This window comes from Littorina saxatilis, linkage group LG13 (genome assembly GCF_037325665.1).
Source record: "Littorina saxatilis isolate snail1 linkage group LG13, US_GU_Lsax_2.0, whole genome shotgun sequence".
Lineage (NCBI taxonomy): Eukaryota > Metazoa > Mollusca > Gastropoda > Littorinimorpha > Littorinidae > Littorina > Littorina saxatilis.
In genome coordinates this window covers 28369755-28394754 of record NC_090257.1, presented here as the reverse complement: position 1 = coordinate 28394754, position 25000 = coordinate 28369755, and the positions used below count along the sequence as shown (strand labels likewise).

Genomic DNA, 25000 nt, shown 5'->3' with positions numbered 1-25000 from the left:
CACAGTAAGCCTCCCGTAAACCATCACAGAGCTCCCCGAGCGTCTACAAACAGTACAAGCATACCTCCATTTGAACGCTCACCGAACGGGAACATCCTGGCTGCTTTCTGTCGAGCGTGAGAAATTTTCAAAGAATTTATTTTCGTGGACTTGGGCCATTACAACAATGGCGCCTCGTTTTGGTGCTGGACGGCTGTTATGATACCGGAATTCACGCCCGGACAGTAAGCCTCCCGTAAACCATCACCTATACTGTCAGGCTTTTGCACACAGTACAAACACCCTTCCATTTGAACGCTCACCAAACGGGAACATCCTAGGTGCCCTACGTAAAGAGCGAGCAATTTTTAAAGAATTAATTTTGCAGATTGTCTCGAACACTTTTTGGACCCATTCTGAACTCAGGTCAAACATGAGTTACTTCCCTTCGGGTCTCATTCTATCGATGTAAACTGGCGATAGCCGTGAATCGATGATTATCAAAATGTTTTTGGACCGTGGTGCGTTTTTGCGCTAGACCTAACTTTTAAAATCTAAATAATAAATTGACAGCTTGTTACACAAACATTCTTTAATCATAAAATAATTCTTTTTTCATCAAGACAAGATCAGTACAATTCGAAGTTGTGAAAGTTTGAAAAAAGAAAAGCCCGGAAGCAGGGTCACGCAAGGGTCGTAGCAGACGACGGTTTATCAGTGCATATCGCCGTTCCTCTCAACAGTCAAAAGCCATCGCTAGAGTTCTTGTGAACCACAGCCGTTTGTTTCGTGCATAAAAACGTGCTATTGTAAATAAGCTCACATCGAGTCGCATTCAAATGACTAACTGACGACTTCATTATGAAAAAGGGAAACTGAATCACACGGGTTCACGATGGCTCAGGGGTAAGATAAACCACGCAAAAATAAATTCTTTAAAAATTGCTCGCTCTTTACGTAGGGCACCTAGAATGTTCCCGTTTGGTGAGCGTTCAAATGGAAGGGCGTTTGTACTATGTTTAAAAGCCTGACAGTATCTGTGATGGTTTACGGGAGGCTTACTGTGCCTTTAAAACGCGACGCCACATAGGAAGAAGTAGAGCATTAAATAAAGCGGTGAAGTAAGCTATATCTGCAGGAAGAAGTAGAGCATTTAATAAAGTGGTGAAGTAAGCTATATCTGCAGGAAGAAGTAGAGCATTTAATAAAGTGGTGAAGTAATTAAGCCATATATGCACGCAGTTATCTCCTGCAGAAATACGGAAGAAGGATACAAGACCTTTTCAGCTCTGTTCTTTTGCCCCCGCTAAACATTGATTTTTAGGCGGTTTATAGTTTCTGAATGACGAGGAAATGTCATGCTTATTGCGTTCGTATTTGTTCCACGTGATATTTGTAAGACCATAGTTGGAGTAATTACTGTAAAATGAGTTTATTTGAGAACATGACGCACATTCGCTGAAACGAAATCCTAATGCTGTAGAGTCAGAGGGCAAAAACTATTTCATAAAAGAATATGAAAAGGCTGACATAGAAGTCTTGATGGATGAATTGATTGGGACACTGAGAGAAAGAGAAGGGCAAGCAAGTAGGCGCAAAAGCCATAACAGTAACCCATTACCTCGACATACAAAGCAGTAAGCTGCGGACAAACAGTAAGACGAACAGTAAGACAGACAGACAGACAGACAGACAGACAGACAGACAGACCAACCAGCCAGCCAGCCAGCCAGCCAGCCAGCCAGCCAGCCAGCCAGCCAGCCAGACAACCAGCCAGCCAGCCAGCCAGCCAGACAGCCAGCCAACCAGCCAACCAGCCAGCCAACCAGCCAGCCAACCAACCAGCCAGCCAACCAGCCAACCAACCAACCAGCCAGACAACCAGCCAGCCAGCCAGCCAGCCAGCCAGCCAGCCAACCAGCCAGCCAGCCAGCCAGCCAACCAGCCAGCCAGCCAGCCAGACAGACAGACAGAGTAAAACCTATACGTACTATCCCGTATATACGGGAGAAGTAAAAAGAAACAGACAGACAGACAGACAGAATCGCAGAGAAATTAGCATACAACAAGATGCGAAATGACATCTAGATGTTAGGGGAAGGGCTCCTAATATGGACCGGCTCCTAATATGGACCATCTTCTGTTCTGACAAACGAACGGCGCTAGAGCGCTCAAAAAAAGTTTTATTCGCTGTATTCACCCTCTCTGAATAACTTGCACATATCAAAACAGTTGCAGAAACAGAAATCTTAAAACCGTTAGGCTTTTTCTCTTTTTATATTTAGTCAAGTTTTGACTAAATATTTTAACATCGAGGGGGAATCGAAACGAGGGTCGTGGTGTATGTGCGTGTGTCTGTCTGTCTGTGTGTGTGTGTGTGTGTGTAGAGCGATTCAGACTAAACTACTGGACCGATCTTTATGAAATTTGACATGAGAGTTCCTGGGTATGAAATCCCCGAACGTTTTTTTCATTTTTTTGATAAATGTCTTTGATGACGTCATATCCGGCTTTTCGTGAAAGTTGAGGCGGCACTGTCACGCCCTCATTTTTCAACCAAATTGGTTGAAATTTTGGTCAAGTAATCTTCGACGAAGCCCGGGGTTCGGTATTGCATTTCAGCTTGGTGGCTTAAAAATTAATTAATGACTTTGGTCATTAAAAATCTGAAAATTGTAAAAAAAAATAAAAATTTATAAAACGATCCAAATTTACGTTTATCTTATTCTCCATCATTTGCTGATTCCAAAAACATATAAATATGTTATATTCGGATTAAAAACAAGCTCTGAAAATTAAATATATAAAAATTATTATCAAAATTTATTTTTCGAAATCAATTTAAAAACACTTTCATCTTATTCCTTGTCGGTTCCTGATTCCAAAAATATATAGATATGATATGTTTGGATTAAAAACACGCTCAGAAAGTTAAAACGAACGTGCTATGCAGCATAGCGTAACCACTACCCCGCTCTTCTTGTCAATTTCACTGCCTATGCCGTGAGCGGTGGACCACGAGTATACGGTCTTGCTGCGTTGCATTGCGTTCAGTTTCATTCTGTGAGTTCGACAGCTACTTGACTAAATATTGTATTTTCGCCTTACGCGACTTGTTTTTCACTTTTGGCAGCGTTCACTCTAAATTTGCCGCCTAAAACGGACTCGTTTCTGTCCACAGCCAAAGCTTTTATCACACAAAAATTGCTATATATGACAGCTAAAACCGTATTTGTTACATTTTAGCAGTGTTGACCCCGAGTTTCTACTGCAAACAAAAAATAATAGCAAAATCTCAAAGTATGTGCGAGTCCCCTAATATGGACCACCTTCAACAAATCGAAGAAAATAAAAGCTAAAGGCTATTTTCATTAATTCATTAAGAAGCTTGCTGGAAATAACCTATAACTAGCCCTCGAGATTTAAAAAAAATGCAACAAAAAGTCTTTTTTTCGTGGAAGTTGATAATTTCACTTATTTTCACTCTGTTTTTGATAAGCTTCTTTAGTTTCCTGGTGTGCTTCAAATAATGCTCTCATCAACCCGAAACAGATAAATCTAGAGCATATTTTAATTGGGCTGACTTGTACACTAAGTTGTATCATGTTATTTTGAAGTATATGGAGCTTTTTACAGTGATTCGTGCAGGCCGCTTCACTGGTCCATATTAGGCGCCCAGGCTCATGATATGGACCCTCTGTGATTTTTTCTGTATTTAAGTTTTGCTGAAGGTCTATCAAAGCTATTTCACTCTAATTAGGCCTAACGGTTAACCAAAGAGAGGACTACCAAACACAAAATGAAACTTCTTCGCAAGAAAACAAGCTAGTTATCAGTGTAACCGAGTGCCGTAACACTACGATCACCTCGGGAGGCGAAGTGCAATCAAACAGGATTGAAAATGTTCGGGCTAATTTCTTAGCCCTATAACAACTGTTATGCAAACCCGAAGGTTTCCATGAACATACAGACAATCGGAAACCACCAGAACCCATCACAAACAGAATTCCACAATCCACCGGTGTTGACTTAAAGGCCAACAACTCGGGTGCAGAGTCTGCTGTGAAAGGAGCGGTAGCCTCCCCTGTCACAATCGCCCCCGTTTGAATGAACTTCGTCCCGAAGTTCCGAACCGGGGGACCACTGTCCATCCCAAGTTCGCAGAATGGGAACAGCACGAAAATGTTCAGTGGTCATATTATGCCATTACCTGAACATATCGCAGCGCCAGATATAACCGAGTACCGTAACACTAAGATCACCTCGGGAGGCGAAGTGCAATCAAACAGGATTGAAAATGTTAGGGCTAATTTCTTAGTCCTATAAAAACTGTTATGCAAACCCGAAGGTTTCCATGAACATGGACAATCGGAAACCACCAGACCCCATCACAAACAGAATTCCACAATCCACCGGTGTTGACTTAAAGGCCAACAGCTCGGGTGCAGAGTCTGCTGTGTAAGGAGCGGTAGCCTCCCCTGTCACATCTGCATGAAACAAAAGGTGGTCCATATTAGGAGCCCTTCCCCTACGTCAAAAAGAGAGGGTAAAGGGGGGGGTGGGGGGAGACAACGGGGAGGAGGAGGGAGGTGTTGGACTGAGGAAAACGATATCTGGTCACGTTCGGTAGTTGGCTGGACGTGACACTGACCGGTGTAATCCGCGGTTAACACCCTTTTAGGTCACCACAACACACTCACACACACACACACACACACCCAAACACACACACACACATACATACATACACACACACATACACACACACACCCAAACACACACACACACATACACACACACACACACACACATCCACACACACACACTCACACTCATACACATACACACTCACACACACACACTTTTTTGTCGAATGTGAAGAACAGCTAATAAGAAGGAGAATATCGACTTTAAAAATGTGTTTGCGGTACTTTGACCTGTTAAGTCGGTAACCTCTTTTTCTGAAACAAAAGATGCTCTTTCCTTCCTTCCAGAACCTCCATGACGTCATTTGCAGTTTTCATTTACATGGAAACTAAAATTGAAGTAACATAACATGGCGGGTCTTCCCTCTTCTTCTATCTCTCGTCTCCAACGCATTCAAAATAGCTCTGCCCGTCTTGTCCTACGAAAGAAAAAGAGAGATCATATCACCCCCCTCCTAAACCAGCTCCACTGGTTGCCCGTTCCTGCCCGTATCACCTACAAAATCAACACTCTCACCTACAAATGCCTCCATGGTCTCGCCCCTGCCTATCTCTCCGACTCTCTTTCTCTCTATGTCCCTTCACGAACACTCAGATCATCTGCCGACTCCCTCAAGCTCAACATCCCCAACACCAAACTCAAAACAGCAGGTCAACGCTCATTTTCTTTCCAAGCACCTAGCCAATGGAACACACTACCTCTCCCCCTCCGCCAACAACAGTCCCTCGAATCATTCAAATCTGCACTCAAGACATTCCTTTTTTCCAAATAATCCATGCATTATACACTGCCCACCCCATCCCACCCTGAATAACTGTACATATTTTAATGTTTGATGGTGTGTGTGTGTGCTAGTGACTTTAAGTCTCCGTGTGTGTGAACGAGTGTATGTGCGCCTTGAGTCGCCTGTTGGTGAGATATGTGCGCGTTATAAATATTCGTATTATTATTATTATAACACCCCGTAAAAGTACTCCAGACTGGGTCCAAAATTGTTGTGTTTGGAATGAGGCGATCTGAACAAAAACAAGTCGCGTAAGGCGAAATTACTACATTTAGTCAAGCTGTGGAACTCACAGAATGAAAGTGAAACTGAACGTAGTCCGCCGCTAGTGCAAAAGGCAGTGAAAGTGACGAGCCTGTTTGGCGCGGTAGCGATTGCGCTGTGCTTCATAGCACGCTTTTCTGTACCTCTTTTCGTTTTAACTTTCTGAGCGTGTTTTTAATCCAAACATATCATATCTATATGTTTTTGGAATCAGGAACCGACAAGGAATAAGATGAAAGTGTTTTTAAATTGATTTCGAAAAATTAATTTTGATCATAATTTTTATATTTTTAATTTTCAGAGCTTGTTTTTAATCCAAATATAACATATTTATATGTTTTTGGAATCAGAAAATGATGAAGAATAAGATGAACGTAAATTTAGATCGTTTTATAAAAAAAAATATTTTTTTTACAATTTTCAGATTTTTAATGACCAAAGTCATTAATTAATTTTTAAGCCACCAAGCTGAAATGCAATACCGAAGTCCGGCCTTTGTCGAAGATTGCTTAGCCAAAATTTCAATCAATTTGATTAAACAATGAGGGTGTGACAGTGCCGCCTCAACTTTTACAAAATGCCGGATATGACGTCATCAAAGGTATTTCTCGAAAAAAGGAAAAAACGTCCGGGGATATCATTCCCAGGAACTCTCATGTCAAATTTCATAAAGTTCAGTCCAGTAGTTTGGTCTGAATCGCTCTACACACACACACACGCACAGACAGACAGACAGACAGACAGACAGACAGACACACACATACACACACACAAACACACACACACACACACACACACACACACACACACACACACACACACACACACACACATACACCACGACCCTCGTCTCGATTCCCCCTCTATGTTAAAACATTTAGTCGAAACTTGACTAAATGTAAAAACGGAGATAACGTTACGGTGGTACAGAAATATTCTATCAAACATCATGAACCTACAGTTATTTGTCAGTGGTATACAGATTTTTTGGTTAAAACAGAAAGCAAAAATCACTATCCAAATGTCATGAAACGTACACTGCCTAGCCGGGACACACTTTTATGGCATAAGACACGTTGCTATTTCTAGAATGCATGGTGTTGTTATTGTTGCTGGTTGTACGTCATATTGATGATGACAACGACGAGTATGATGATGATGTTGATCAAGATGATGATGATGATGATGATGATGATGATGATGATGATGATGATGATGATGATGAAGATGATGATGATGAAGATGATGATGATGATGATGATGATGATTATGATGATGTTGATCAAGATGATGATGATGATGAAGATGATGATGATGAAGATGATGATGAAGATGATGATGATGGTGAAGATGATGATGATGATGTTGATCAAGATGATGATGATGATGATGAAGATGATGATGAAGATGATGATGATGGTGAAGATGATGATGGTGTTGATCAAGATGATGATGATGATGAAGATGATGATGATGAAGATGATGATGATGAAGATGATGATGATGGTGATGATGAGGATGATAAGGACGACGATGAAGACGACGACGACGACGACGTTGATGATGACACTGATGGTAGTGATGACGATGACGACGACAATGATTAGGATGATGACGATGGTCACGACGATGACGACGACGACAATGACAACGACGACGACGATGATGATCAGGATGATGGGGAGAGGACAGACGGAGGATAAACAACTTCGAAAGATAACATCAACCTGTCTAGACGACCAGGCTATACGTCAGACAAAGGAAAGTCCACACCCATCACTGACAGACAGCAAAACACACTGCCCCCAAGACCACGCCCTTGTCATGGAACACCGCATGGGGCAATACGAGACAGAATGAGTGACAGCTAGGACAGTACATCAATACACGGCTCTTTGATGAACAGTGGAATGTACTGTTGACCACCACTGACCATCGCTACCATCACACGTATGTCAACTCTGGACAGCATCGTATTTCTGTGATGCATGTACTGCCACATGCTCGATCAGCATTTCTGTTGGCAAGATAGTGCTTTATTGAGGCTGCTTTGCTGAGTCATTTACTCTATAAAACATCGTCATGCTGGATAACATATGCGACTGAAAGAACAAACAGCCATACAGACAGCCAAACAGAAAGACAGACAGACGCTCTCTTAATCTGTCTCTCTCTGTGTCTCTCTGTCTCTGTCTCTTTCTCTCCTAGCTGTTTCTGGCTCTCTCTCTCTCTCTATGCGTCTCTCGATCTCTTACCCCCACCTCTCTTTCCCTTTCCGGGAGGTCAGGTGGAAAAGTGATTAGCATGTGCGTAGAGCAACTGTCATGCAGTCACCCCTTTTCTCGTTTTTATATTTAGTCAAGTTTTGACTAAATATTTTAACATCGAGGGGGAATCGAAACGAGGGTCGTGGTGTATGTGCGTGCGTGCGTGTGTGTGTGTGTGTGTGTAGAGCGATTCAGACTTAAACTACTGGACCGATCTTTATGAAATTTGACATGAGAGTTCCTGGGTATGAAATCCCCGAACGTTTTTTTCATTTTTGGGATAAATGTCTTTGATGACGTCATATCCGGCTTTTCGTGAAAGTTGAGGCGGCACTGTCACGCCCTCATTTGTCAACCAAATTGGTTCAAATTTTGGTCAAGTAATCTTCGACGAAGCCCGGGGTACGGTATTGCATTTCAGCTTGGTGGCTTAAAAATTAATTAATGACTTTGGTCATTAAAAATCTGAAAATTGTAAAAAAAAATAAAAATTTATAAAACGATCCAAATTTACGTTTATCTTATTCTCCATCATTTGCTGATTCCAAAAACATATAAATATGTTATATTCGGATTAAAAACAAGCCCTGAAAATTAAATATATAAAAATTATTATCAAAATTTTTTTTTCGAAATCAATTTAAAAACACTTTCATCTTATTCCTTGTCGGTTCCTGATTCCAAAAATATATAGATATGATATGTTTGGATTAAAAACACGCTCAGAAAGTTAAAACGAAGAGAGGTACAGAAAAGCGTGCTATCCTTCTTAGCGCAACGAATACCCCGCTCTTCTTGTCAATTCCACGGGCACTGCCTTTGCCACTGGCGGTGAAGTGACGATGCTACGAGTATACGGTCTTGCTGCGTTGCGTTGCGTTCAGTTTCATTCTGTGAGTTCGACAGCTACTTGACTAAATATTGTATTTTCGCCTTACGCGACTTGTTTTTCTTCATGTCAACGGTGTTAGACTTAGTTGTGACGTCATACCAGAGAAGATCAGACGTCACGAGAACCGCAGACTTGCAATGACGTCACCAATTAGCCCAGAAAGCACGCCAACACAATACTGCGACGAACCTCGGACCTATTCCTGTTATTTTGTGTGTCTTTGTTACAGAATCAAAGAACAAGAAAATCATGTTGTTGAAACGTTCAATTATTGACAAAACAATACGTGACGTTCACAGATATTTCGACCCAGCGCTCAGACAGACACACACTCTTTGTACAGACGAAAACTTATCTGACAAAATATTCAGCCGATTTCTGGGCTAATATTTGATATCATAAATTATTTTTATTTTTGACATTAGAATTTTTTTTTTTTTTTTTGGGGGGGGGGGGGGGGACTAATATTTGACACAGATCAAGACGGTTGTACGAGAACTCGCCCGCGGTCGAACCGAACAACGACTGTCGAGATATGTGTCAAAAGGCGTTTTTGGTCAAAATACAAGAAACATTCATGTATCATTACACTCTAGCTTTTGTTGTAAGGCACACACACACAAAATAGTCTGTTTACGGTATCCCGACCGACCCTATTTTTTCGCGCGACCCTAGACTTTTTTGGGGGGCATTTGGGGGAAATAAAAAAAAATTTAAAAAGTCTTTGTGTTTTGGCAAAATAACTTAAAAATATGTATTTTTGGGAAAAGAAAAATTAGAATACAAAATCCCGACCTACTGACCCTATTTTTTTTGCCTATGTTACCGTAAACAGACTATTTTTTGTTGTTGGCCTAATCTTCATTTTTTTAACATTTCTGGGTCAGCCGCACAAACAAGGTTAAAGCATGGAACTCCATGTTCAATCGATACCTTGCATGATATTTATGGGTTTGTTTCCCATTTCTCGTCCTATCTTTCTGTTTTGCATATTCAAGAGGTTAAACGGTTGACACTGCTGCATGCTAGTGGAATCGAGTTATTCATCACATCCCAGTTCTGTCTCATAAATAGGTAAATAATCAATGTCTTTATTGCCAGATCTGAATTGCATGCAAGTCATAAAAGTTCCCATCCCGTATGTGTAATTCATCATGCAAACCACAACAGATTCGATCGTCCACAGGCCGATACAATCATGGGGTACCATCATCCGTCCACTTGGACAAATACCGACGTTCGAGAGTCAGAACGGGAATTGTTGCTTGATTACTTCGTAACTGACGCAAATATACGTATAGTTTCAACCTGCAATATTCAGCCAAATGTGACAATTCAGGACAGATAAAAGCCAGGTTGTTGATGTTTAGTTTGTGGCTAGAGGAAGGTTGCTCTAAATCCCAGGTAAAGGGCCTGGGCAGATGTGTGACCCTCCACCACGAAATGAGTCACATGTCACCTCGCGCGGTTCTGCGCTACGCTTAATAAAAGTCCGGGGAGTGTCTGGTAACAGTGTGAGGGTCAGCTTAGTCACAGGCTTATAACTAGAAAAGTTTTCGCTCTTTTCTAAAACGGTTTTCACCACTGGATAGAGCATAAAAAAGGCAATAAATTAAATCATCAAAAGAATAGATGCTTTCACCAAAAGAATTGCTTAGTTAGCAAAAGATATTCCAACAAAAAATCGGATGTTTCCACCCACAAAATAGATGCTTCTAGCAAAAAAACGATTGGTTCTACCAAAAATGGAAATGAGATGTGCAAAAGAATTCTCAACAAAAAACCGAATTATTTCAACAACAAAATAGCTACTGTCAGCAAAACATACCAAGTTTAGTGTACTTTCAGAGACAAAATAGTGTCACTTGAATGCCCGCACCATTGTACGTCCAAAGAAAGTTAAATGAAAATAATAAAATCAGTGTATAGAGCAGTCAAAATCAGTGTTCACTGCCTGATAAGCGCTTGCCTCGACAGCTTTGGGCGCCCGCGCTTTCGCTTCTGGCCGATTGGGATGGTCTTGGCCTGGGCAGGGGGGTTGGTCACCTCCAGACGAATTTCAATGCCCATGGAATGATGACACACGTAGCACTTGAGGAACTCCGGACAGTTGCAGAAAAACTGATTGTTTTCGTCGTGGCTCACTGTCAGACTCCGACGTATCATTATCAAATCTCACTGGATCGATCCTCTCAAAATCCATCTCTCCACCTTCAAACTCCATTTTCAACTGACAGAATCTGTGTTCTTGCTTGATTCAGCTGAATTTGTGATCACAAATCACCTCTGCTTAAGCGAAATCAGTGAGTCAAAACAATGACCACCACTCACACTGTGTTTCACTGTGTTGGAGAATGACTATTCATTCTTTTGTTGAAACTATATTTTCTTTTGCCCGAAGTAGTTAATCTTTTGCCTGATTATATTTTTTTTTGCCGGAGTATATTTGCTTTTGCCAATTTATTTTATTTTTTGTTCAGACAGCAATTCTTTTGGCGGATCATATTTTTTTTCGGTTCTTTAATTCTTTGTCACTCAAGCCATCTTTTCTTTTGGTGAAAGCATCTATTTTTTGGGTAGAACCATCTCTTCTTTTGGTTCATTAAATGGGTGCCCATAAAAAAACTCTTTAGGAAAATGTACAAATATGAAAATCATGCAAAGATGACATGCGACTTATTCCATGGTGGAGGGTCACATTTGTGCTAAGTTGTACCAGGTCCGACGGGCGCAGTGGCCTAGTGGATAAGACATCGGCCTCATAATCGATCGGAAGGTCGTGAGTTCCAATCCCGGCCGCGACCGCCTGGTGGGTTAAGGGTTGAGATTTTCCCGACCTCCCAGGAAAACTTATGTGCAGACCAGTGTGTGCCTTATTCCCCTTCGTGTGTACACGCAAGCACAAGACCAAGTGCGCACTGAAAAGATCCTGTAATCCATGTCAGAGTTCGGTGGGTTGTAGAAACACGAAAATACCCAGCATGCTTCCCCCGAAATCGGCGTATGCTGCCTGAATGATGGGTCATACACGTACAAATCCACTCGTGCAAAAACATGAGTGAACGTGGGAGTTTCAGCCAATGAACGAAGAAGAAGAAGAAGAAGTACCAGTTCCTTTATACGGGAAAAAAGGTATCTTGGCCAAATATCTATGTCTGGTTTATGTGAGTATGTAAATAGCTTTTTGCGTCGTTTTTAGTCATACAGCGTAATGCTTCGTGCCACCCAACGCCTTTTTCCTGGCGTCACGTCATAAAGTAGAACTAAAATGGAACCACAAGTGATAAGCTTTGACGTCATGAGCTGTGCGTTTCTTCAGCGTTGTAATTTGTTCACATGTAAACTTTGTATGTTACTTCAAGTTGAGAAATGCACAACAGATACATTTTTCACTCAAGATGATTAAGTCGTCCGTGTCAGCGTATGTCTCCGTCACACAGTCAGACGCGATAAACAATGCAGTAAGTTTACGAGATTGGCCTTGATCCTGCTTTACACAAAGTATAAGGCCAAGTTTTCATCGCATGACCCTGCATACTTCACACAAAAATTACATCACGCGTTGAATTCATTATTAAGAATTTCACAATGCATCTTTTATTTTTTCCACAATACTCAAACAATCCTTAAAGAAATGCATCTTAACTCTCTCATAAGCTTAACCTTTTGTATTTATAGAACAGAAGTCCTTTTGATGTTTATCTCGACGTATAAATTCTATAAACTAGTTTTTCACTGGCAAATGTAGGCCTATATTATACCGGTACTTGCATGATTTTTAAAGTTTTGTCCACACAAGACTTATATGCGTTTTTCTTGGTATTCCTTTTATATTTGGATTGTTGAGTTTTTGTCTTTTCTTCTTTTCCTTCGTTTTCAACCCGTTTTGTTGTTAAAAGTCTTGAAATATATTCAACACACACTAATTCTTTCTGGTTAAATCTTTACGGTGCTGCGCACACACGACTTGAAGCAACTTTATTACAATGTAAACTGAAGCGTTCCACTTTTCAACACAGTTTTTGTAACCAAAATTGTGACCCTCCACCACGAAATGAGTCGCATGTCACCTCGCGCGGTTCTGCGCTAGGCTTAATATAAGTCCGGGGAGTGTCTGGTAACAGTGTGAGGGTCACCTTAGTCACAGGCTTATAACTCAAACAGTTTTTGCTCTTTTCTAAAACGGTTTTCACCACTGGATAGAGCATAAAAAACTCTTTAGGAAAATGTACAAATATGAAAATCATGCAAAGGTGACATGCGACTCATTCCGTGGTGGAGGGTCACCATTTGTGAACACTGTGTGACGAACTATCCAATTCTACTGAAAAAAATTAGCACATAATTATGATAAACATTATTAAGTGCTTTCCATGTGTGCTACTTTTGCTAATAGAATCATATACAATGTAGTATCTCACACATTGTTCACAACTGGTTACAGAAAGTGTGTTCAAAAGTGTAACACTTCAGTAAACAGTATTACTTTTACCATATTACAATGTGTATGTAATAAGTCACAAAAGTGCGAGGGGGGTGGGGGGTGGCGGAGGAGAGGTTCACGCTGGCATCAGATTTGATCCATCGCCTTGTAGCATTGCATGACGGTAAATCCGAGGTCAAGGATTGTGCCGCAGGTTGGAAGACAGTGCTTTGGAGTGTGGCATCACGTTATTGATCCGTACAAGACTTGCATGCTGGCACTCTGTCCGGTATGTACGTCATGTGCGTACTTAAGACGTTAGTTGAGACTGGGGAACCTTAGGAAATGCAGAGAGAGACAAGACAAGACAAGACAAGACAAATTCTTTATCAACGAGGGTAATGGCATTATCAAACAGGGGCTTTCTTACATCCTGCCCTCGCTAATGATAAAACGTTTTATAGATGTTAAAATACCAAGCAAATACACACAAAAAACAGATAGTGAGAGAGAGAGAGAGAGAGAGAGAGAGAGAGAGAGAGAGAGAGAGAGAGACAGAGACAGAGACAGAGAGACAGAGAGAGGGGAGGGGGGAGAGAGAGAGAGAGAGAGAGAGAGAGAGAGAGAGAGAGAGAGAGAGAGAGAGAGAGGAGGGGGGCCCAAAAAAGACTGAAAAAAAGAAGAAGAGAGAGAGAGAGAGAGAGAGAGAGAGAGAGAGAGAGAGAGAGAGAGAGAGAAAGAGAGAGAGAGAGACAGAGAGAGAGACAGAGACAAAGACAGACAGAAACAGACAAAAAGACATATTAAGACAGACAGACAGACAAGCAGGCAGCCAAGCAGAATGAGAGAGACAGAGACAGATTGAGAGAGACAGAGACAGAGTGTTTTTTTTAGCGAAGGTGCACCGTTTTGTGAAGAGGTATTACATTTATAAGAGGAGAAAAACAAGGTCGGGTCAAGAGAGGTCATATCACTTGGTGCTGTGAGTTAACTTCACCGAAGTAGACTAATTCCGAAAATAACTCTGTCAGGATTGTAAAGGTTGTGACAGAGTGATTACCATTGCTTTTTCTTGGGCAAATAATTCACACGTGGTTCCTGTGCACGTGTTTGAGACACACCCTTTCGCTAGTGACTAGCTTTTAATGTCACGTGGTAAAGTGTCCCGACGTGACATGACATTATGTCCCACGTGACATTATTTGCCAGTCACTCAGTAGCGAAAGGATGTGTCTCGTACACGTGTACAGGAACCACGTGTCGAGTGTTTGTCCAAGAAAAAGCAAGGGTAATCACTCTGTCACAACCTCTACATACTTGACAGAGTTATTTTCGGAATTCGTCTATTTTGGTGACGTCATCTCACGGGACTAAGCGATATGACCTCTCCTGACCTGACCTTGTTTTTCTCCTCTTATAAATGTAATGCCACTTCACAAAACGACGCACCTTCGCTGGCAACCCCTCTGTCTCTGTCTCTGTCTCTCTCTGTAGCTTTTCTGAGTTATTTCTGACCATCGTCTTTTTGGGTTGCTTTAATTTCTCCCTGGAAAAAAAGCTAGCTGCTATTCAGTACGGACAAATACAGAGAATTTCAGGTTTACACAAACACTGGGCAATACAACCAGAGCTATACTGACATACACCAGCAGACAGACAGACAGATGGGCGCATGGGTTGTCTTTTCTTCTTCTTCTGCTACTACTTCTTCTTGGGCTGAAACTCCCACGTTCACTCATATTTTTTGCACGAGTGGGTGTGTACGTGTATGAACGTTTTTACCCCGCCATTCAGGCAGCAGCCATACGCCGCTTTCGGGGGAAGCATGCTGGGTATTTTCGTGTTTCTATAACCCATCGAACTGTGACATGAATTACAGGATCTGTTCCGTGCGCACTTGATATTGTGCTTTCGTTTACACATAAAGGGGGATAAGGCACTGGCAGGTCTGCATATACGTTGACCTGGGAGATCGGACAAATCTCCACCCTTAACCCACCAGGCGGCCGCGGCCGGGATTTGAACTTACAACTTTTCGATTAGGAAGCCGATATCTGATCCACTAGGCCACTGCGCCCGTCAGATGGACTGTCTAAAAGCTTGAAGACGGGATAAACTGCCAGACAATTAAAGCCATCTATCTGTTTACCCTGCCACACGCATTCCACTTCTGGCAGCACATAAATTAGTTTTCATTGCAAGCGCTGATCTACCCTTAGTTTTATGCACCTATTACTTATCAGGGCGACCCCCTTTCTCGCGTGTCACAATCTGCCGACATAATGCATGACAGACAACATGGACACTAAGTCCTTCGTCAGTAGAGGTGAACTTTTGTAGCCTCGGTCAGCCAAGACTAGTCACAGAGCCGGTACAGTTGTACTCCCTGAAAAGACCTCAAAGGCACACTCAGCTTCCCGTAAACCATCACAGACATTGTCAGGCTTTCACAGTACAAACACCCTTTCGTTTAAACACTCACCGCTTGAGAACATCCCTGGTGCACTCCGTAATGAGCGAGCAATTTTCAAAGAATTCATTTTTGCGCGGCCAGCCAGATTGTCTGTCAGACAATCGGACGGCTCGTGTTTGCGCTAGACCTAACTTTTAAAATCTAAATAATAAATTGACAGCTTATTAATTTACGCAAACATTCTTAAATCATAAGATAATTCTTTTTTCACCAAGACAAGATCAGTACAACTCGAAGTTTTGAAAGTTTAAACAAGTCGCGTAAGGCGAAAATACAATATTTAGTCAAGTAGCTGTCGAACTCACAGAATGAAACTGAACGCAATGCCATTTTTCAGCAAGACCGTATACTCGTAGCATCGTCAGTCCACCGCTCATGGCAAAGGCAGTGAAATTGACAAGAAGAGCGGTTTAGTAGTTGCGCTGAGAAGGTTAGCACGCTTTTCTGTACCTCTCTCCGTTTTAACTTCCTGAGCGTGTTTTTAATCCAAACATATCATATCTATATGTTTTTGGAATCAGGAACCGACAAGGAATAAGATGAAAGTGTTTTTAAATTGATTTCGACAATTTAATTTTGATAATAATTTTTATATTTTTAATTTTCAGAGCTTGTTTTTAATCTAAATATAACATATTTATATGTTTTTGGAATCAGAAAATGATGGAGAATAAGATGATCGTAAATTTGAATCGTTTTTTTTTTAAAATATTTTTTTTACAATTTTCCGATTTTTAATGACCAAAGTCATTAATTAATTTTTAAGCCACCAAGCTGAGATGCAATACCTAAGTCCGGGCTTCGTCGAAGACTACTTGACGAAAATGTCAACCAATTTGGTTGAAAAATGAGAGCGTGACAGTGCCGCCTCAACTTTCACGAAAAGCCGGATATGACGTCATCAAAGATATTTATCAAAAAAATGAAAAAAACGTTCGGGGATTTCATACCCAGGAACTCTCATGTCAAATTTCATAAAGATCGGTCCAGTAGTTTAGTCTGAATCGCTCTACACACACACACACACACACACACACACACACACGCACAGACAGACAGACACACATACACCACGACCCTCGTTTCGATTCCCCCTCGATGTTAAAATATTTAGTCAAAACTTGACTAAATATAAACAAGTCGCGTAAGGCGAAAATACAATATTTAGTCAAGTAGCTGTCGAACTCACAGAATGAAACTGAACGCAACGCAACGCAGCAAGACCGTATACTCGTAGCATCGTCACTCCACCGCCCGTGGCAAAGGCAGTGCCCGTGGAATTGACAAGAAGAGCGGGGTATTCGTTGCGCTAAGAAGGATAGCACGCTTTTCTGTACCTCTCTTCGTTTTAACTTTCTGAGCGTGTTTTTAATCCAAACATATCATATCTATATATTTTTGGAATCAGGAACCGACAAGGAATAAGATGAAAGTGTTTTTGAATTGATTTCGAAAAAAAATTGTGATAATAATTTTTATATATTTAATTTTCAGAGCTTGTTTTTAATCCGAATATAACATATTTATATGTTTTTGGAATCAGCAAATGATGGAGAATAAGATAAACGTAAATTTGGATCGTTTTATAAATTTTTATTTTTTTTTACAATTTTCAGATTTTTAATGACCAAAGTCATTAATTAATTTTTAAGCCACCAAGCTGAAATGCAATACCGAACCCCGGGCTTCGTCGAAGATTACTTGACCAAAATTTCAACCAATTTGGTTGAAAAATGAGGGCGTGACAGTGCCGCCTCAACTTTCACGAAAAGCCGGATATGACGTCATCAAAGACATTTATCAAAAAAATGAAAAAAACGTTCGGGGATTTCATACCCAGGAACTCTCATGTCAAATTTCATAAAGATCGGTCCAGTAGTTTAGTCTGAATCGCTCTACACACACACACACACACACAGACACACACACACACGCACATACACCACGACCCTCGTTTCGATTCCCCCTCGATGTTAAAATATTTAGTCAAAACTTGACTAAATATAAAAAAAGGTAGCCCGGAAGCGTGTCCCGCAAGACGTGTTTCTCATAGCAGACGAATGTTCTGCATGTCGCCAGTTTCTTTGAACGGTCAACCGCCACCGCTCAGTTCGTGTGACTCGCAGCCGTTTGTTGCGTTTTAAATCGAGATGTACACAATAACGTGCTATTGCAGATACAGCGGGTTGCATTGAAATCACAAACTACTAAATTGTGAAAAAAAAGGAAAGTGGATCACACGGATTCACGATGGCTCAGGGGTTAGATAAACCACGAAAACAGGTGTGTGGCTTACGCGAGCTAAATAACCATTCAAACGAACTGTGTCATTCAATGCTTTTAAATGCTATTGCAAGTGTGTTCGATTAGGTTAGAACTGCTGTTTTTGTGAGAAGATTTGAATCGTTCTGTAAACCATTTGAGACAGACTGGGGCTTTATAGAGAGAGAAAAACACACACACCAAAACACAAACACACAAACGAACAAACAAACAAAAAACCAACCAAACAAACATCCCCAGTAAGAACAAGAAAATTAAGCCTTTAAAGAGAACGAAGGGACACAGAACAGCTTCTCAACCCATTGCGCTATCGAGGATTCAGGCTGTTGCTGGCTCGTTATTTGTTTGGTTGCTGGGTGTTTATCGAAAAATAACTCGCTCTACAAGTTTACAGAGGTAATTATATATGAAGTCTTATATCGCGTGCGTATCTCCAGACTCGGACTCAAGGCGCAGGGATCTATTTATGCCGTGTGAGATGGAATTTTTTGCACAATACATCACGCATTCACATCGGCCAGCAGATCGCAGCCATTTCGGCGCATATCCTACTTTTCGCGGCCTATTATTCCAAGTCACACGGGTATTTTGGTGGACATTTTTTATCTGTGCCTATACAATTTTGCCAGGAAAGACCCTTTTGTCAATCGTGGGATCTTTAACGTGCACACCCCAATGTAGTGTACACGAAGGGAGCTCGGTTTTTTGTCTCATCCGAAAGACTAGCACTTGAACCCACCACCTTAGGTTAGGAAAGGGGGGAGAAATTGCTAACGCCCTGACCCAGGGTCGAACTCGCAAGACGTTCCTTCCTCCGCCATTTGTCCTGTCTATCACTTGAGTTCTGCTCGACATCTGTCCGTCATAAATCATACGTCAAAGACAATCGTTGCGGAAGGAATAAAAAAAATCGCTTGCTTGCGAAAAATACGAAACGAAAAGACTTGCAGACCAACAGAACAACAGACACATCAGGCTAGGGGCGGGGACGTAGCTCAGTTGGTAGCGCGCTGGCTTTGTAGCCAGTTGGTCGCTATCAGCGTGGGTTCGATCCCCACGTTCGGCGAGAGATTTATTTCTCGGAGTCAACTTTGTGCAGACTCTCTTCGGTGTCCGAACACCCCCGTGTGCACACATGCGCACGAAAAAGATCCCACGTTCACAGCGAAAGTCTCAGGGCTTGGAAAACACGAAGACACGCATGCATCATTTTCTCGTCTCCGATTATTATGATCGTATTTCGATACTTTGACGAGACAAACCCAATGCTGGTGTGTCGAAGAAGACAGCCACAGCGGGCTTGTTCGAATCAAAGTATCACACCATATCTTTAACGTATTACCAATACCTGTCCCAATATAGACCAGTTGGTCTCAGAGGACGTTAAACCCTAATAGTCAGTCACATCAGGCAGAGGACGTCGTGAATGATCTATTAGCTTACAGCATTCCTATTCTTAACCTGTTGTTGTTTTGTTTGCTTGTTTGAGTCTTAGCTCTCCAAAGTGCGCGTCCCTGGGTTATATACGCAAAAGAAGCCGAAAACACGTACTAGAAATGTAGGGAGGGGGTCCCGGGACGCACTAAACTTTAAAAGAGCGGGTCCTGGGACGCACTTAATTTCCTTTATCGTGCGTACCGTAGATACTTTTTCAGGCTGCAGTCGTCAGGTACTGCACACAGAACACTATTCGTGACCACAATGTTTTATAAGTACACCAGGACTTTTCGGCTTTTGGACCCTTGGGACCCTCTAACAATTGAAAGTGGGGGTCCCGTGACCCTCTAGGAGAAAACGATTTCGTTGACGTATTAATTAAATATGTGTCCGCGAGGGTCTAACCTCTTCCTTGTGTGAACACTTTCATAGGAAAAGCGAGGTTAGACTTAAAGGACCAGACCACGCTGTTTTAAAGGTTATTAGAACCACTAACCGATGACTGAAGGTTAGAGAAATGCACCTAAAGATTCCAAAAATGTAAAGAAATTCACCGATTCGTAGCTTAATCATTGTGATTTAATTAAAAACGTTCCGCCAAATTCGTCTGCTAAACGAGACTTCGAAATGGCCGCCAGTAGACGAGAACCGGCTGTGACGTCACTTAGTGTTTGGAAACCGAAAGTTACAGCTTACGCTCAAGTGGGCGTTTGCCTAAATCGAGCATCAACAGCACGCCGAAGGAATGCGCACGGCTGCTGATAGCTATGAAGTATAGAAAAAAGGTTCAGGCATCAGTTGTCACCTTTTTCCGATGGGCTTACAACTTCTGCAGCAAGACTGATTAACTGGAAACGGCCAACACGATGTTGTGTGTTTCGCGACACTTTCTTCCAATGCGAACGCAGTTAAGCCGGCAAGAAAACCTGGCACACACAAAACAGCTGTTGCCTAACGCAGTTCCAGTTCCGACAATTGTTGACCACTCACAGGAGGTCAGAAACCGGATACCAATGTCATCAGAACGATCTGCTTTCACTAAACGCAGACGAAAGGAAGTGAGTACATGTATACTGAATGTGTTCTGTAAGGGATAGGGGTTCAGTGTCACTGGGCGTTTTTGTCAGACTGACAGTATTTGTAGTGGAATGGCATCTGTTCCTAATTTTAAGCACATGTGTTAAGATTACAGATTAAAACATATATATCTGTTACTATATGTCCGTCCCCATGCACCCACCTTAAAGTTCCCTCTCTCTCTCCCTCTTTTACACTCACCTGGGTAATCGATGAGTCTCAGGTTTAATCAGTGTCCGTCCATATACACATAGACATTCACACAAACACACACACGTTGTTATAGTTGTTATCTAATTCAGTGTTGTATTAAATGGATAAAGAAATCGTTAATACAGCAATTAAGCTTGCATGAATAATTTGCTGTTGTCCTTTTTTTCAGATCAGGTTCTGTAATACAGTAATTATAATTAATACAAGTACAAATTCATGTTTGCAGTCATACTCATAGTGTGTGAGTGTGTGTGTGTGTGTGTGTGTGTGTGTGTGTGTGTGTGTGTGTGTGTGTGTGTGTGTGTGTGTGTGAAAAGCACTTTGATACTTAAAACATCTGTGTTATTTGATTTTATTACAAAACTGCAGTCAGAATATTAAGCAGACCTATTCCAACAATACATTTTGATCAGCAGTAAATGTAATGTCAAATTATGAACAACAATCATGTGAGCAGATATATCTAACAGAAACACATAGTCTAGCAAAATAATACAACCAAGTACATGTGTGGACATCATCATCCACATAAAAAAATTGATTGTAGGAAGAGCACTCTGTGTTATTACCACTGCTTCAGTCAAACTGCCAGTTCAACTTTATCTCTGTGGGTTGTTTTTTTTCTCTCAGAGTAACATGGGGAAAAAAACCTTTAAAAAACTTGCATGCTACAGAGCTGGATTGTTTCTAGTGATCATGCAGCATGATTTATCCGCATAGAAAACTACTGAAACACCTAAACAGAAATAACAATGTCTACAGAAAAAACCCACTGTTTGATTGCTGTCTGTAGTACTCCTCTTGCTAACAGTGGCATTAAAATAATTAAAACTAAGCTATGCTCTCTTGGGGGGGAAAAAGTGCTCTAAGTACTTTTTGTGTCTACATAGGCAAAACAAAACTATGCAATGTTTCAGATTTCCTGACCCACCCTATGTTTTTCCTCCTTATCCTGGACTATTTTGGACTCTTACAAAAATGTAGGCTACTTCAAAAATGACAAATTTTAATTTTGCAGGCTTACAAGGAAATTGACTCTTCTCTTACAACCAGAATACACCATGATTTCAAGCAAATAAAAAACTACATGCACCTGAGAAAAAAAACCCTTTAATTCAAGAAGTTAGACCTCCTAACCCCAGCTTTTCAATTCAATTCAATACGTTGTTGATGTTGATTATGGAGCTTAACGTCCTCCCAGGTAACTAGGGACCTATATTGGGGCATGATTTTTTATACAATGTTAAAAGTGTAGGGTGTAATGGGGGGGAGGGGGACTGGAGGGTGACGGGGTGTAGTCGCTAATAAATTTAAAGGTGCGTTTATTATCTAATATACCAGACATTTTGTTTTGGCTGGTGTACAGAATAACATCACATAAAATCGCACTCGTAAAACATACAAAACACATAAAATGTACACATCAGTACACACATAACCCAAACCACACATATCCATACCAGCACCATCACACACATATCCACATACATACTCTAGTTTGTACATTATAAAAATAAATACATTATGATTAATATCATTACTAGTCAACTTAAATTAAGGCTCAAAATAGGTCTTAAGATGGATGTTATTTAGTGTAATGAAGAGATTATAAAAACCAAAAAAAAGCTATGAGAAAGAAAGTATGAAAGAATGATGCCCTTTCTCCGGTGAAAGTTCTGCTGATTGTGGTAACTTTTTTTTCTGTCTAAAACAGGCATCAGGTTAACTGAACGAGCTGTTTGAGGGGGTGGTGATCCTAACACTGGCCTATGGCAACACTGGTCTATGGCAGCTACAACAAAGCTCTGCATACACAGCAAGACTACAATGCAACAGTGCCCAGACTTTGACTGCTACAGGCTGCTTTCCCATGCAAAGTACAAATGCAAGTGTCCATAAACCAGGGTTTAATACAAAGTCATGTAGTATGTGAGTGAGTTCTGATGAAAAAGTGATTGTGTTGTAATATTGGTTATTACTGAGTGTTGATGTTACAATGATTACATTATAAAAACAACAACAGAACAATGTGAAGAGCAAACTTCTTCTGTGGGCATGCAAGTGAGTTAATCTTGTGTGTGTGTGTGTGTGAAACTATATGTGACTGAGTGTTACAAATTTAAATGACAACAGTTTTCTTGATAGCCTTTAAAAACAACAACAAATACATACATTTAACAATCAAACAAATATAGGCACCTCAAAAAAAGTTGTATGTACACCTTCGTGGCTGGTGATGCATTCTTGCTCCCCTGCAAGTTTTCATTCTACAATGTACCTCAGGCTAGCTTCCTCTCTCTCTCTCAAATCTGCCCCTCCCACACAATACAACAGGTACAGTGGCCACTCTGACACCAGTCTCTGAAATAATCAAGAACAGTTAAAACTGCGATGAGCTGTTGTTCTTTTACTCGTGAATGCAATGCATGAACACTTAAACAATATCCCACTTATTCGCGAGTGCGTTGACAAGGCGAGAGTGAAAAAATAGCACAGACTCGAAAGCAGACGATAAGTTCAGCACAGAGAGCGGGCGTGTTTACCTTTGATCGCTGAGACAAACAGTGTCGCAATTTTCATCGTCACTGTTTCACTACTGCTGGAAGTGGCCTCCACCCTCATCTTTCATGCTTGATTCGAGGAGAGAAACCGGTAGTTCGAACATGTACGGTTCAATTTCGTCTGCAGTTACGCTTGTTGTCATGTTGGTAAACAACCATCCCCACACGGTGTGACGTCACGGATAATTTATTCATAAGCCAGTCTCGCGAAGATCACGCGGCACAATGGCGGGTCGTTTTGGAGAAGAAATCCGTCGCTTCGGTCACAAAATTCGTCGGATTACGGCCTTAGAAGATTCCGAAGTAAACCAAACATTGTTGAAGACGGTAAGAAAGTGGTTTTCTAACTAACTGCAAACATCGGGAAGTGTTCGGTCGCGCAGGAACACGATTCGAAGCGTTTTTGACGCTAAAACAGCGTGGTCTGGTCCTTTAAAGGAACACGTGTAAGTTTCAAGCGAACTGATAACGGTAATACAAACTTTTTCTTTTTTTCTGGTACTAAATTTGGATTATATTTTTGTGTTCATCTCTCTGACTGGTTTTTATTTTGCATTATACTTATCCGTCTGCCATTTGCTTACTTATGATTTTGATTAACATATGTTAAAGACACCACCCTGAGACATAGGCTTGCTGTTTTCATATTTATAAATGTACGTACATTTCATGTACAAACAAGAAATTCCTCCGAGGTAGGAAAAACACCCCCGTTGGTCAAAGGGAAATAACCATTCTCACTGCCACCAACTGAGAAGGTTATTTCCCTTTGACCATTAATATGTGCCTCTATAAGTCCTTGTAGAATCTTAATCCACCAATAACTCCCTAACCGTGTGTTTGACTGGTCCCAATTTTTGTAAGGACCGTCTCAGGAATGTATAGAACCTGTTCACCAAGTTTGGTGACGATCGGTCCGTTCATTCTTGAGATCTATATGCGAACACAAACACACACCCAAACAAACAAAGAAACACATCAAGCGAATCCTATACACACCCCTATACCGGGGGTGTAATAAATGGAAATAAAACATGTGTGTGTGTGTGCGTGTGTGTGTGTGTGTGTGTGTGTGTGTGCGTGCGTACGTGAGTGTGTGTGTGTGTGTATGCGTGCGTACGTGTGTGTGTGTGTGTGTGTGTGTGTGTGTGTGCGTGCGTGCGTAGCGTGCATGCGTGCTTACGTGTGTGTGTTTAGTGTGTGCATGAGTGCGTGCGTGTTTCTGTCTGTCCATCTCTGTGTCTGTATCTCTTGATCTTTTTTTTGCGTTCATCTTCCATATTTGGTGTAAAGCCACAGTGCAAGTCATAATTCATGCTAATTTAAGCATCACATGGGCAACCACATTAATTTTTGCGGACCGACTTCTTGCATGTCGGAGATGAGTACAAGCGTCTCCATGCATATTGTTTTTTTGCGTTTGCACTGTGACACAAACATGACAAGAGTGATAGGGCTCGACGTGTGTGTGTGTGTGTGTGTGTGTGTGTGTGTGTGGGGGGTATGGAGGAGAGAGGAGGGAAGTATACAACCTGCATTCTCAGAGGTTTATTACACCCCCGGTATAGGGGTGTGTATAGGATTCGGTCGATGTGTTTGTTTGTTTGTGTGTTTGTGTTCGCATATAGATCTCAAGAATG

The 25000-nt window shown here is 41.3% G+C and overlaps 1 protein-coding gene and 2 long non-coding RNA genes across 3 annotated transcripts in view; 2 read left to right on the top strand and 1 right to left on the bottom strand.

Moving 5' to 3' along the window:
- Window positions 1-25000, top strand: part of LOC138945442 (uncharacterized) — a 387771-nt gene that overhangs the window by 122094 nt on the left and 240677 nt on the right. The gene's annotated exons all lie outside the window — the stretch shown is intronic.
- Window positions 19960-22821, top strand: LOC138945432 (uncharacterized). The gene is made up of 2 exons (XR_011448994.1): window positions 19960-20567; window positions 22514-22821. It is a non-coding gene; the product is annotated as an uncharacterized lncRNA (long non-coding RNA).
- On the bottom strand, window positions 21138-23806 carry LOC138945434 (uncharacterized). The gene is made up of 2 exons (XR_011448995.1): window positions 23343-23806; window positions 21138-23160 (listed from the first exon to the last, which is right to left on the bottom strand). It is a non-coding gene; the product is annotated as an uncharacterized lncRNA (long non-coding RNA).